Source organism: Triticum urartu, chromosome 5 (genome assembly GCF_003073215.2).
Source record: "Triticum urartu cultivar G1812 chromosome 5, Tu2.1, whole genome shotgun sequence".
Classification (NCBI taxonomy): domain Eukaryota; kingdom Viridiplantae; phylum Streptophyta; class Magnoliopsida; order Poales; family Poaceae; genus Triticum; species Triticum urartu.
The window spans coordinates 189,448,599-189,462,063 of NC_053026.1; the positions used below are offsets into that span (position 1 = coordinate 189,448,599).

Sequence of the window (13,465 nt, forward strand, 5' to 3'; positions counted from 1 at the left end):
CGCACGGACTTTGTGCAGCAAGAGCACCCTCCAAGGCAGGACCCTCTGGTGGAGACTTCCTCTCCCGTTTGGAAGCCTTGGTTTCCGGATCTTCAGAGGCAGTCCTCTTCCTTCCCCGAAGCGAGAGAAGGCCAAATTCTTCCCCTTGGTTATCCTCCTTCACGGAGGCGCTCGTTCCCTCGGTTGGAATTGGTAGCGAGGGAGGCCCGCTTTCGACCTCATTATTCCCCCCTTTATCTTCCTTTGAGGGCTCCGGGAAAGGTGCTAGCTCGAGCATCTTTTCCAGTACCGGATTCTCCAAACCCTCAGGAAGGGGGGCCGAACACCGAATCATCTTCGCCCTTGTTAGCCAGTCCTGGTCAAAGAGCGATTTCTCAGAATAACGTCATGGTAAATGAAAGACAGTGTGTTCGGCTAAAGTATTACTTGGTCGGCGGTACGATTGCTGCTCAGGCCCACGTCCTTGGTAGTATCCGGACACTCTATTTGGGGTCCGAAGAATGATTTGTACATCTCCTCGTGCGTCAGGCTGAGGAAATTCTGAATGGTGCGCGGCCCTTCTGGGTTGAACTCCCACATGCGGAGGGGCCAGCGTTTGCAAGGCTGGACTCGACGGACCAACATGACTTGCACCACCGTAACCAGACTGAAATATCCGTTGAAGAGATCTTGAATGCGGCTTTGCAGTATAGGCACGTCCTTGGCTGGACCCCAGCTCAGCCCTCTGCTAATCCATGACATCAGTTGTGGTGGAGGGCCCGAGTGGAAAGCAGTGGCGGCCACCAACTTGGCACTTCTGGGAGATGTGATATAAAACCACTCCCGTTGCCATAATCTAGACACCTCTGGAAAGGAACCCTTCGGCCATGGAGCTCCAGCGATCTTGCTTATTAATGCGCCTCCGCACACTACATGATGCCCTTCGACCATCTTCAGCTTCACATCGAAGCTCTTGAGCCACAGGCCGAAGTGAGGGGTAATGCGGAGGAAGGCCTCACATACGACAATAAATGCCGAGATGTGGAGAAAGGAGTCCGGGGCTAGATCGTGGAAATCTAGCCCGTAATAGAACATCAAACCCCTAACGAAGGGATCCAGAGTGAGGCCTAGACCTCGGAGGAAGTGGGAGACGAACACAACGTTCTTGTTGGGTTCGGGAGTAGGGACGACCTGCCCTCGGGCGGGCAGCCGATGCGAAACCTCGGCGGTCAGGTATCTGGCCTCCCTCAACTTCTTGATGTCCTCTTCCGTAACGGAAGGGGCATCCACTAGCCTTGAAGGCTAGATCCGGACATGATTGAAGGTCCGAAGCACCTGACCTGGGCTTTGGGTGTTTGAACTCGAGGCGGGGGAAGGATTCGATTGAGCACGGGAGGGAAAAAGTAAAAGCCTTGTCCCTTTATAAAGAGGGTGAATATCAAGCGTCCTCTCCATGGCCGTTTGGGACTTGCCTATAATCTAGGAGTCCTAGACACGGTTTGGTTACCCACGACCGTATTGATGAGAATCCCGTAATTAGGGGAACACAATCTCTGCTTTGACAAGACGTGTCAAGAAACCGCCTCGCGTTATGTGTCGAGCTGGTTGAAGAAAAACGGTTCGAATAATCACCAAGCCATGGCATGATGTCATGTTGCCAAAACGTGTCGGCAGATTAAGATTTGTGGAAATATTATTCTCTCTACGGTGGTATGTGGAACTTATTTTGCAGGGTCAGACACTATCCTTGTATTCAAATTCTTCCGTGGTGTATTTGGAGGAGGAACCCGCCTTGCAATGCTGAAGACAATATTGCGTGCCGGACTCATCGTCATTGAAAGCCTGGTTCAGGGGCTACTGAGGGAGTCCTGGATTAGGGGGTCTCCGGACAGCCGGACTATATCCTTTGGCCGGACTGTTGGACTATGAAGATACTAAATTGAAGACTTCATCTTGTGTCTAGATGGGACTCTACTTGGCGTGGAAGGCAATCTAGGCAATACGGATATGGATATCTCCTCCTTTGTAACCGACCTTGTGTAACCCTAACCCTCTCCGGTATCTATATAAACCGGAGGGTTTTAGTCCGTAGGACATAACAATAAGATACAATCATACCATAGGCTAGCTTATAGGGTTTAGCCTCTCCGATCTTGTGGTAGATCAACTCTTGTAATACTCATATGATCAAGAATAAATCAAGCAGGTCATAGGGTTTTACCTCCATCAAGAGGGCCCGAACCTGGGTAAAACATCGTGTCCCCTGCCTCCTGTTACCATCCGCCTTAGATGCACAGTTCGGGACCCCCTACCCGAGATCCGCCGGTTTTGACACCGACAACGATCTCTGGTACGTTGTGGAGAATGGTATTCCCTTTGTCACTCCCACCATCAATGCTGCTGATGTGAAGAGATTCAAGCAACTCGACTCTCAAGCGATGAATATCATATGTGGCCATCTGAGCAAAGGGCAGTATGGCAGAGTGAGTGCTCTGGAGACAGCTAAGCTTATCTGGGACATGCTGTCCAAGGTTAATGAGGGAGTCTCAACACAGCGTGACTCTCGAGTTGACGTTCTTCGAAATATCTTCAACCGCTTCAAAAGACTCGACAATGAAAATGTTCATCAAACCTTCGATCGCCTCACTGACATCTCAAACGAGCTTCAAGCACTTGGTGCCACTGATATCACCGACCATGAGGTGGTGAAGAAATTGCTAAGATCGCTTGATTCCTCATTTGATACGTTGGCATTGATGATACAAGAACGTGGAGACTACAAGTCACTTGATCCCGCTGATATCCTCGAGAGACTAAACACTCATGAGTTCCAGCTTGCTGAGAAGAGAGATCTCTATGGACCAAGTTATGGTAGATCACGGGCTATGAAGGCCAAGGCAGTATCCAAATCTGATGGTGAAGATTCTGACAACAGCCTTGGTGACCCTGAAGAACTGAGAGAGGAGCTAGCAATCCTCGTGAGGAAGTTCCAAAAGTTTTCAAGACGTGGTCGTTTTGGTAAATCCTCAAGAGGTGGTGACTTGAGATCAGATTCCTCATCCCATGATTACAAGAAGAGACTCTGCCGTTAATGCGAAAAACCTGGACACTACATTCAAGACTGTCCTCAGTGGGAAAAGGAATCAAAGAAGAAGAAGAAGTACAAGGATTACAGTTCTGATGATTCAAAGAAGAAGAAGAAATCTTCAAAGTCCTCGTCATCAAGACCCTCAAGGTCCTCATCTCACAAGAAGAGCATCTCCAAGAAGGCTCGGGCATACATTGGCAAGGAAATGGATTATGAGGCCAAATCTGAGGAAAATGAGGAAGAGGAGGAATCTGAGGAGTCAGACTCTGGTGTGGCGAGCCTAGCCCTCGCTACCGCATTCGTAAGCAAGTCCATCTTCAACTCTGAAGAAAAGGACCTCCCCAACACTACTGATGACGGCGATGAGGACTATGCTCCCACCTATTGCTTCATGGCAAAAGGCTCAAAGGTACTCAAATATCCCTCATCTGAATCTAGTGAGAACAAATCTGATGAAAACCTCAAACCCAGCTATTCTGAACTTGCTAAGATTGTTGTGAAACTGCAAAAGGCTCTTGAAAGGTTCAAAATATGCTAGATAAAAGCGATGATATGTTAAGCGAGGAAATGGATCGCACTAAAATCTTGACTGAAAATCTTCAGAGAATTCAGTCCAAGTTTGACAATCTTCATGCTCATCATAACACTCTCCTATCTGATCATGAGAAGCTTTCTTATGAATTTCTTCAAAGAAAGCAAGATCTTGAGAAGATAAGAGTGAGTTATGAAGATCTTCAGAAGGAGCGTGATTCATTACTTGCTCAACAGATCAGCGCTACTCAGGATGAATTTGTTCCTCCATGTTTGAAGTGCATTGAACGTGAAACTGCTAATTCTTCACCTGAATGCTCAAATACTTCCATTGCTGCAAATTCTTCAACTGCCTCTGCTATCACTAATTCCTCATCTAAGGACATTCCTAGTACCACTGATGATGCAGGGTTGAAGGAATTGTATATGACAGGCATGTACAAAAGCCTCAAAGGGCATCAAGCTCTTTGTGACATGCTTAAAAAGCAGATCCTCAACAGGAACCCTAGGAAAGAGGGTATTGCCTTTGAGAGGAAAATCAATGTTGATGGGACCTACTAGAAACCTGGGCAGTATCCCAAAACCTCATGAGTTGCTGCAAAGGGACCTTTAGTGGATCCGTCTACTTTATCTGGCTTTACATGTGAATCTTCATATTCTTGTGATGAATCAATTGACTCCAACTATAAACTGTTCAAAAATCAGAATGGTGAAGTATTTGCTAGATATGTTGGCACTAACTGCAGGAATGGTCCTCCTATGAAGAAAATCTGGGTTCCCAAAAGATGCCATGAAAATCTTCACGTGAATGTCATCATGACGCCACCTGTGAAGAATAGGAACCCCAGATCAAATTCTTCATGTGGACCAAATTCTTCATATGGATCCAAGTCCTCATACGGACCAAACTCCTCACATGGATCATATTCCTCAAAAGGATCATGGAACATCATCATGCTAACCCATCTGTTTCGCAGGGAAGATCTAAGGATTATGGATATGTGCATTATTCTTCAAATCATTATGTTCATAAGTCCTCGAAGAATTTCTCTGCTTACTCTTATGCTTATCCTAACCCCTCTTATGTGAAACGAAGTGGATTGGCATCTATGCCACCTTTCTCTTATGGAGCTCGCAGAATGATGAGCATTTGCCACCCCTTCAGATGCGGGTGGTGAAGAAAAAGAACTAACCTCTTATGCAGGGTCAGGTCTCCAAACGGACTTAATCGTCTAAAGAATTTGTTGGAGACCTGAATATGCTTGAAAGGACGCAAGCTAATCATGAAGAAATGAATTTCATCTCTCATGTCCTTATACTGATTTATCTGTTCTATTGCTTAATGAAATTGATCTGATGAATTTGATACCATATTCTTCACTGCTGAAGTATATGATTTCGTAAGTTGCACCAATTCATCTGTAGGATGATCAACCCAAAGCCACTGAGGGGGTCCTCGATAGTGGATGTACAAATCACATGACTGGTGACATGAGCTTATTGATGGACTCTACTTTATCTCCATCACATCTGAAGCATATCACCTACGCTGACAAAGGCAAAAGCAAGGTATTGTGTCTAGGTAAGGTTGCAATCTCAAAGGATCGACACATGGACAAAGTCATGCTTGTCGAGTCCTTAGGGTTCAAACTCATGTCTGTTTCAATGCTTTGTTATCTTGATATGGTGGTTGTCTTTGGCAAGTATCGTTGTGTTGTGATCATGGAAACTAACAATTCCAAAGTCTTCGAAGGCTTTAGGAGAGGAGATTTTTATGTTGTTGATTTCTCTATAGGACCACAACCTGCTACATGTCTTCTTGCAAAAGCTTCAGAAGGCTGGCTATGGCATCGACGACTTGGTCATGCTAGCATGGGGAATCTGCACACGCTCGTGAAGAAGAAGCATGTCATTGGCATTGAAAATGTCAAATTCCTCAAGGATCACTTATGTGGAGCCTGTGAAGCTGGAAAGATGACCAAGGCCAAGCATCCAGCAAAGACTATCATGACTACTACTCAACCATTTGAATTGCTTCACATGGATCTCTTTGGCCCTACTCACCATGCCACATTTACCAATGCTGCATCTTTATATGGCTTTTTCATTGTTGATGATTACTCTCGATATACATGGGTCCATATTATCACTTACAAAACTGAAGTGCAAGAAGTCTTCAAACGATTTTCCTCGAGGGCTTCAACTAACTTTGGTGTGAAGATCAAGCACATCAGGAGTGATAATGGAACTGAGTTCAAGAACACTGGCCTTGATGACTATCTTGATGAACTTGGTATTACTCATGAGTTATCTGCTCCTTATACTCCTCAGCAAAATGGCATCATGGAGCGCAAGAATAGGACTCTTGTTGAGATGGCCCGCACTATGCTTGATGAATACAAGATGCCTCCTCGCTTCTGGCCCGAGGCAATTGATACTGCATGCCACATCATCAACAGGGTATATCTTCACAAATTCTTCAAGAAGACAACATATGAACTTCTCACTGACAAGAAACCCAATGTGAGTTATTTCAAAGTCTTCGGTGCTAAATGTTGGATTAGAGATCCTCATCACAGTTCTGAATTTGCACCGAAAGCACATGAAGGTTTTATGCTCGGTTATGGTAAGGACTCGCACACCTATAGAGTCTTCAACACCTGTCATCACAAGGTTGTTGAAACTGTAGATGTGCGGTTCGATGAGACTAATGGCTCGCAAAGAGAGCACCTACCTCCCGTGACAGATGAAATACCTCCTGAGGAATCTATTAAGTTCAAGGCTACTGATGATGTCATTCCTACTGAAGAATCTGCTGAAGAAGTCATTCCAGAACATGAAGAACGTCATGCTAATGCACGTGAGGAAAACTGTGCTGAAGAAAAAGCTGATCAAATTCCTCAACGTCAACCCGCTCATCCTTGCATCGCAAATGAAGTGCAAATTGAGAAAATCATCAGCGACATCAACATTCCAGGTCCTCTCACACACTCAAGAGCTTCACATTTATCTAACTTTTGTGGGCACTTTGCTTTCGTCTCTATCACAGAGCCACGAAGGTAGATGAAGCATTTCTGGAGCCTGAGTGGATTCAAGCTATGCAAAAGGAATTACATCAATTCAAGCTCAACAACGTCTGGGAATTGGTCAAACGTCCAGATCCTCGCAAGCACAATATCATCGGCACAAAGTGGATCTATGTAACGCCCTCGATGCGGCTATATCTCCCACGTGTCGGAGCACGACTTAGAGGCATAACCGCATTGAAAGCAATGTCGCAAGTGAGGTAATCTTCACAAAACCCAAGTAATGCATAAGGGAAAGAGATACATAGTTGGCTTACACTCGCCACTTCACACAATTACATGAATAAAGCATTACATCATCCAAATACAATCCAGGCCCGACTACGGAGCCAAAATAAAAGAAGACTACCCCAAATGCTACACAGATCCCCGATCGTCCCGACTGGGCTCCACTACTGATCAACTAGAACGAAACAACACAAAGGACAAGATCTTCATCGAGCTCCTCCTTGAGCTTGGTTGCGTCACCTGCTCGGTAACATCGGCACCTGCAAACTGGTTTTGGAAGTATCTGTGAGTCACGGGGACTCAGCAATCTCACACCCTCGCGATCAAGACTATTTAAGCTTATAGGTAGGGAAAAAGTATGAGGTGGAGCTGCAGCAAGCGACTAGCATATCTGGTGGCTAACCTATTCACAAAAGAGAGCGAGAAGAGAAGGCAAAAGCACGGTCGAGAAACTATGATCAAGAAGTGATCCTAGAACATCCTACGTCACGCATAACTCCAACACCGTGTTCACTTCCCGGACTCCGTCGGAAAGAGACCATCACGGTTACACACGCGGTTGATGTATTTTAAATAAGGTCAACTTCAGGTTTTCTACAACCGGACATTAACAAATTCCCATCTGCCCATAACCACGGGCATGGCTTTCGAAAGTTCAAATCCCTGCAGGGGTGTCCCAACTTAGCCCATCACAAGCTCTCACGGTCAACGAAGGATATTCCTTCTAGCGGGAAGACCCGATCAGACTCGGAATCCTGGTTACAAGACATTTCGACAATGGTAAAACAAGACCAGCAAAGCCGCCTGATGCGCCGACAAATCCCGATAGGAGCTGCACATATCTCGTTCTCAGGGCACACCGGATAGGTCAAGCTACGAGTAAAACCAACCCTCGAGTTTCCCCGAGGTGGCCCCGCAGGCTGCCCGTTTCGGACCAACACTCAGAGGAGCACTGGCCCGGGGGGGTTTAATATAAAGATGACCCTCGGGCTCGCGAAAACCCAAGGGAAGGTTATAGGTTGTTAGTGCAAATGGTAAAACCAAGGTTGGGCCTTGCCGGAGGAGTTTTATTCAAGGCGAACTGTCAAGGGGTTCCCATTATAACCCAACCGCGTAAGGAACGCAAAATCCGGGAACATAACACCGATATGACGGAAACTAGGGCGGCAAGAGTGGAACAAAACACCAGGCATAAGGCCGAGCCCTCCACCCTTTACCAAGTATATAGATGCATTAATTAAATAAGATATATTGTGATGTCCCAACAAGTAAACATGTTCCAACAAGGAACAACATCTCCATGTCCCAACAAGGAACAAACTTCAATCTTCACCTGCAACTAACAACGCTATAAGAGGGGCTGAGCAAAGCGGTAACATAGCCAAACAATGGTTTGCTAGGGCAAGGTGGGTTAGAGGCTTGGTTCAACAATATGGGAGGCATGATAAGCAAGTGGTAGGTATCGCAGCATAGGCATAGCAAAAGAGCGAGCAACTAGCAAGCAAAGATAGAAGTGATTTCGAGGGTATGGTCATCTTGCCTGAAATCCCGCAAGGAAGAAGATCGAGTCCATGAAGAAGACAAACGGACGTAGATGAACGGATCCTCACAACATGACGTTATCGGAACCAACCCGAAGAAGCAACACCGGAAAGAAACAAACAATCATGGTAAACAACCATCACATAATCATGTCATGATGCACAATCAAGTATGATGCATGTCCGGTTTAATGAAGCATGGCATGGCAACATGCACAAATAATCCTACAAATTAAGTGGAGCTCAATATGTAACCCCGTTGCATATTGACGAAACACCACGTGACTTATTTAGTTCGATCTTGTTTATGTACCTAACAATATTAAATGTTGTTAAACATGGCAACATGGTGAAGCAAAGAAAACTACCTATCTAGTCAAGTTTAAATGAGGCCGAAAACAACAAACAACAATTCTGATAAAATCCTCATATGCATATATTAGGTTTGGTGCTGATCTGCCCTAAACCAAATTTTATAGTTGTTAAACATGCAAAGCAAGTACACCATGTTAAACTAGGCATTTTTCCACCCCATTTATATATAAAGTTTGTTAGGTTTGGAGCTACGGTTATTTAGTTATGAATTAAAGCATTTTAACATGTCATAGGAGAAAATTTAACCAAACATCATTTTAAACATGGATGAAAGTGGCATATTATGAAACTAGATAAAATTCTACGAAAGTTTCATTTTTAAAGTGTTTTAATTCGATGCACGGTTATTAAGTTATTATATGCATGAAGTTTAGGGATCTCTGGAAAAAAAACGTTCAGGAAAAAAACATGCGTTGGGCCGAATCTTGCTGGCCCAACAATGGAAAAAAGGGGCTCAGGGTGGCCTCACCATGGGCTTTGCCCATGAGTTGGAGGGGAGGCCTCTGGGCCTGATGCATGCGGCAGTTGCGGCCTGGTGCTGAAGTGGCTCGCTCAACGCGAGCGACAGGGGCATGGCGAGGCGAAGCAGAGACTGGGCGCTGGCACAGGCGATCAAAGCAGAGTGCGGGATCAACGGTGAGGCATCCGGCGGATCTCCGGCGATGGAGGAAGGCGGAGCTCGCCGGGGATGGAGGGATCCGGGCGCGGGGTCCCCGGATCCGGCGACAGGCGAGGTGCTGGGCCTCATATGGCCGGCGTTAGGATGTGGACGGGGCAGCGCCATGGCGGAGGTTGGGTACCTGCGGGAGAGAGAGAGAGGGAGAGGGAGAGGGAGTCGCACAGGGAAGGAAAGAGGAGAGGCAGGGGCCTGGTAGGGGTAGTCTCCGGCGACGCCACGCACGGGGAGGCGCCCCTTCTACTGTGCCTGGCCCTGGAACGGCTGGGCAGGGACTTGGCGAGGCGAGGAGGTCGCGGGGAAAGCCAGGAACGGCGGGAATGGAGCGCGGGGAGGCACGCAAGGCCGGGGTGCTGCGGATGAGGACCGGCATCGGGGAGGACTGGCGGGAGCCCCGGCGTCGAAGGCGGGGAGGAGGTTGCAGGCGCTGTGGCTGGTGGATGGAGAGGAGTGGCTGGATCGGGTGGATCGAGGGGAGGAGATGGTTGACCCTTGCTAAAAACGAGGGAGATGGTCGACTCGGCTGGATCGGGAAGGATCCCGAGGAAAACAAAGTGGTGGCGGCGCGAGGGAAGGGAGGATGGGACAGGCTAGGACTAGGGTTTGATCTGATATTTATATCAGAAGAGTTTAGGTTAGGGGCTAACTCATCCCTCTGATCATAATCGGACGGTCGGAAAAAATAGGCTAGTGAGCCCAAATAAGAAAACGGAGACGTTTTGTAGACGTTTGGGGATGATCCGGACACAACGGTGACGAATGCTCGGGTCGGGTCCGGGACAACTTTCGGACACGCGCGCGAGGAGGGCCGCGGGCTGACGAGAGAGCTTGGGTTGGACCTGGCGGTAGGTAGCGGACCATGCAGACGGACTAGAGAGGAAAGAGAGGGAAAGCCCGGCAACAGTTTCTGAAGACCGAAAACGTCCGACGTGTGCTCGGCTATAATGCCGCTATAGTTTAACGTTGGGACGTCAAACGGACTCCGAATGCGATGAAACTTGACAGGCGGTCAACTGACAATAAAACAACACCGCACGTCAACTTTCATCCCATTCCGAGAACATGTTCCAGCCACTTATACAATACTATTTCGGACCTGCTGCAGGCGCGTGCAAGTGTGTCTGGGCCCAGAACGGACAACGGAGAGAACAAGGGGACCGGGACGGATGCAAGTTTCGAAAACATGATGATGCAATGCACATGATGACATGTCAAGATGCAACACACAAGCACATGACATGGCAACGACGGCGAATAACTGGAGGACACCTAGCACATCGGTCTCGGGGCGTCACAATCTACCGCAAGAAGCAAGATGAAAATGGCCTTGTGGTGAGGAATAAGGCACGGCTTGTAGCTCAAGGCTACACACAGGTTGAAGGAATTGATTTCGATGAAACTTTTGCACCTGTTGCTAGACTTGAAGCTATTCGCATATTACTTGCTTATGCTAACCATCATGATATCACTTTATATCAAATGTATGTGAAAAAGTGCATTCCTCAATGGTAAGCTTGAGGAAGAAGTGTATGTTGCTCAACCCCCAGGTTTTGAAGATCCAAAGCATCCTGACAAAGTCTTCAGACTCAATAAGGCCCTCTATGGCCTCAATCAGGCCCCACGGGCATGGTATGATACTTTAAAGGAATTCCTCATGAAGAAAGGCTTCAAACCCGGTTCACTTGATCCAGCTCTTTTCACTAAATCTTATGATGGTGAATTGTTTGTGTGCCAAATATATGTTGATGATATTATCATTGGGTGTACCGACCATCGTTATACTGATGAATTTGCCTATATGATGAGTGAAGAATATCAAATGTCTATGATGGGAGAATTGAAATTCTTCTTAGGTCTTCAAATTCGTCAACAACGCAATGGCATATTCATATCTCAGGAGAAATATCTCAAGGATGTACCGAGGAAATTCGGCATGCAAGATTGCAAAGGAGTCAAAATACCTATGCCCACAAATGGCCATCTATGCACTAATGAAAATGGTATTGACTTCGATCAAAAGGTATAGCGCTCCATGATTGGTTCTTTATTGTACCTATGTGCATCTAGGCCAGATATTATGCTTATTGTTTGCATGTGTGCCCGATTTCAAGCTACACCGAAGGAATCACACCATAAAGTTGTGAAGCATATTCTTCGATATCTAGCTCACACACCAACACTTGGATTATGGTACCCCAAGGGCTCAGCTTTTTATCTCATTGGATTTTCAGACTTTGACTATGCTAGTGATCGTGTGGATCGCAAGTCAACATCTGGCACATGCCATTTCCTCAGACGATCTTTGGTATGTTGGTCCTCGAAGAAACAAAACTGCGTATCACTGTCTATTGCTGAAGCTGAGTACATTGTTGCTGGTTCTTGTTGTGCTCAACTGCTATGGAGGAAGCAAACTCTCAAGGACTACGGTGTCAACATGAAGAATGTGCCACTTTACTATGACAATGAGAGTGCCATCAAGATTGCTCATAACCCAGTTCAGCACTCGAAGACAAAGCACATTTAGATTCGTCATCATTTTCTTCGTGATCATGTGTTGAAGGGCGACATCTCTATTGAGCATGTGAAGACTGAAGAACAGCTTGCCGATATCATCACTAAGCCCTTGGATGAGAAGAGATTTAGCAAGTTGCGGTGTGAGCTAAATATCCTAGAAAATTCGAATGTTCTTTGACAAGGACACCCATCCTAACACTTATGCAAAATTGATGACTTAGATGTGTAACACATGAAGAAACATTTTTCTTCAATCAATGAAGACTAACACTCTAAGTGTGAAGAAATTAACGAAGAATTTGATTCTCAGAACCCTACAACAATTGTACACGGTGTCTGAAAATCATCATTCTTATACGGTGGGTCACGCCACCACAAAATGTTGAAAAACTTCAATTGAGCTTTTCCTCAGTTCTTTGAAATTCCTCTACAACATTCACTTGTTGCTATTTCTTCTAGTTGCTTGTTCTGCTAAGTGAATGTGATCGGACCTTTCCCCCTCTATGCTAAACTCAACCTAGTCTATTCACAAATTCTTCATGTGCGTTCTGTTTGAAACTCGTTCAAAATCTTCACTGTGTCCTTGTCAGCTGAAGAAATTGCGAACGGAACTTTAAAACTTACCCTATCTAAATTTTCGGCTTTGCCGCTCAAATCTTTCCACATCCCACGACAACACTTATCCATTCACCCACGATCTCACACGATCTCCACTTCTTAGTATGTGGGTGACACATGTCAAGCAAATGAGAAGGATCTGGGGCACGTTCGTCCAATTTCTTCGGGCGAACAGTTTTTCACCGTGGCTATAAATACACCTTCCCTTCCTCACTTCACTTTTACTCCACTCGTTCTCACTCCAGCTCGAGCTTCTCAAACCCTAGCGCTGCCGCTACTTCATCGTCGTGGTGAGGAAGAGCTTCACTGCCTCAACCTCGTCGCCGTCGTACTCGCGCCGGCTGCGAATTTCTTCACTCCGCCGCCGCCGTAGCTGTCTTCCTCTGCCAAGTTAGGGCGTGGAAGATCTGAACTGACGAACTTCACATCTACACCTCTCAATTCGTCGTGTTCTTCGTCCAGGGTAATTAAAAGTTACTTTTACTGCCCTCTTTGATTCAAATGATAACTACAAAATCTTCAAAGGTGTTTATACTTTAATTCATCACACACTGAACACCTTTCATATCATCTGTTCTTGATTCATTTCTCTAAAGCTATATTTTTCTTCAAGATTCCTCAAATGTGTGTGGATTTTTGATTTATACATCTCTAGAACCTAAGACAAATAACGCTTAGTGAAATTCTTCAAGACTCATCTGGTCAAATTCCTCAAACTTGCTCCTTTTTGAAAAACCTCTGAGAACGCATATGACCTCTCCATATTCCTGGCAACTATACTCTGTTCACATGTACTCATGCCAGCTGTTGAATCACTAGGTTCTCATCA

At 46.0% G+C, this 13,465-nt stretch overlaps 1 pseudogene; it reads left to right on the forward strand.

Moving 5' to 3' along the window:
• The first annotated feature begins 2,735 nt into the window (after nucleotides 1–2,735).
• On the forward strand, nucleotides 2,736–4,013 carry LOC125506910 (annotated as a pseudogene).
• Nucleotides 4,014–13,465: the final 9,452 nt, after the last annotated feature.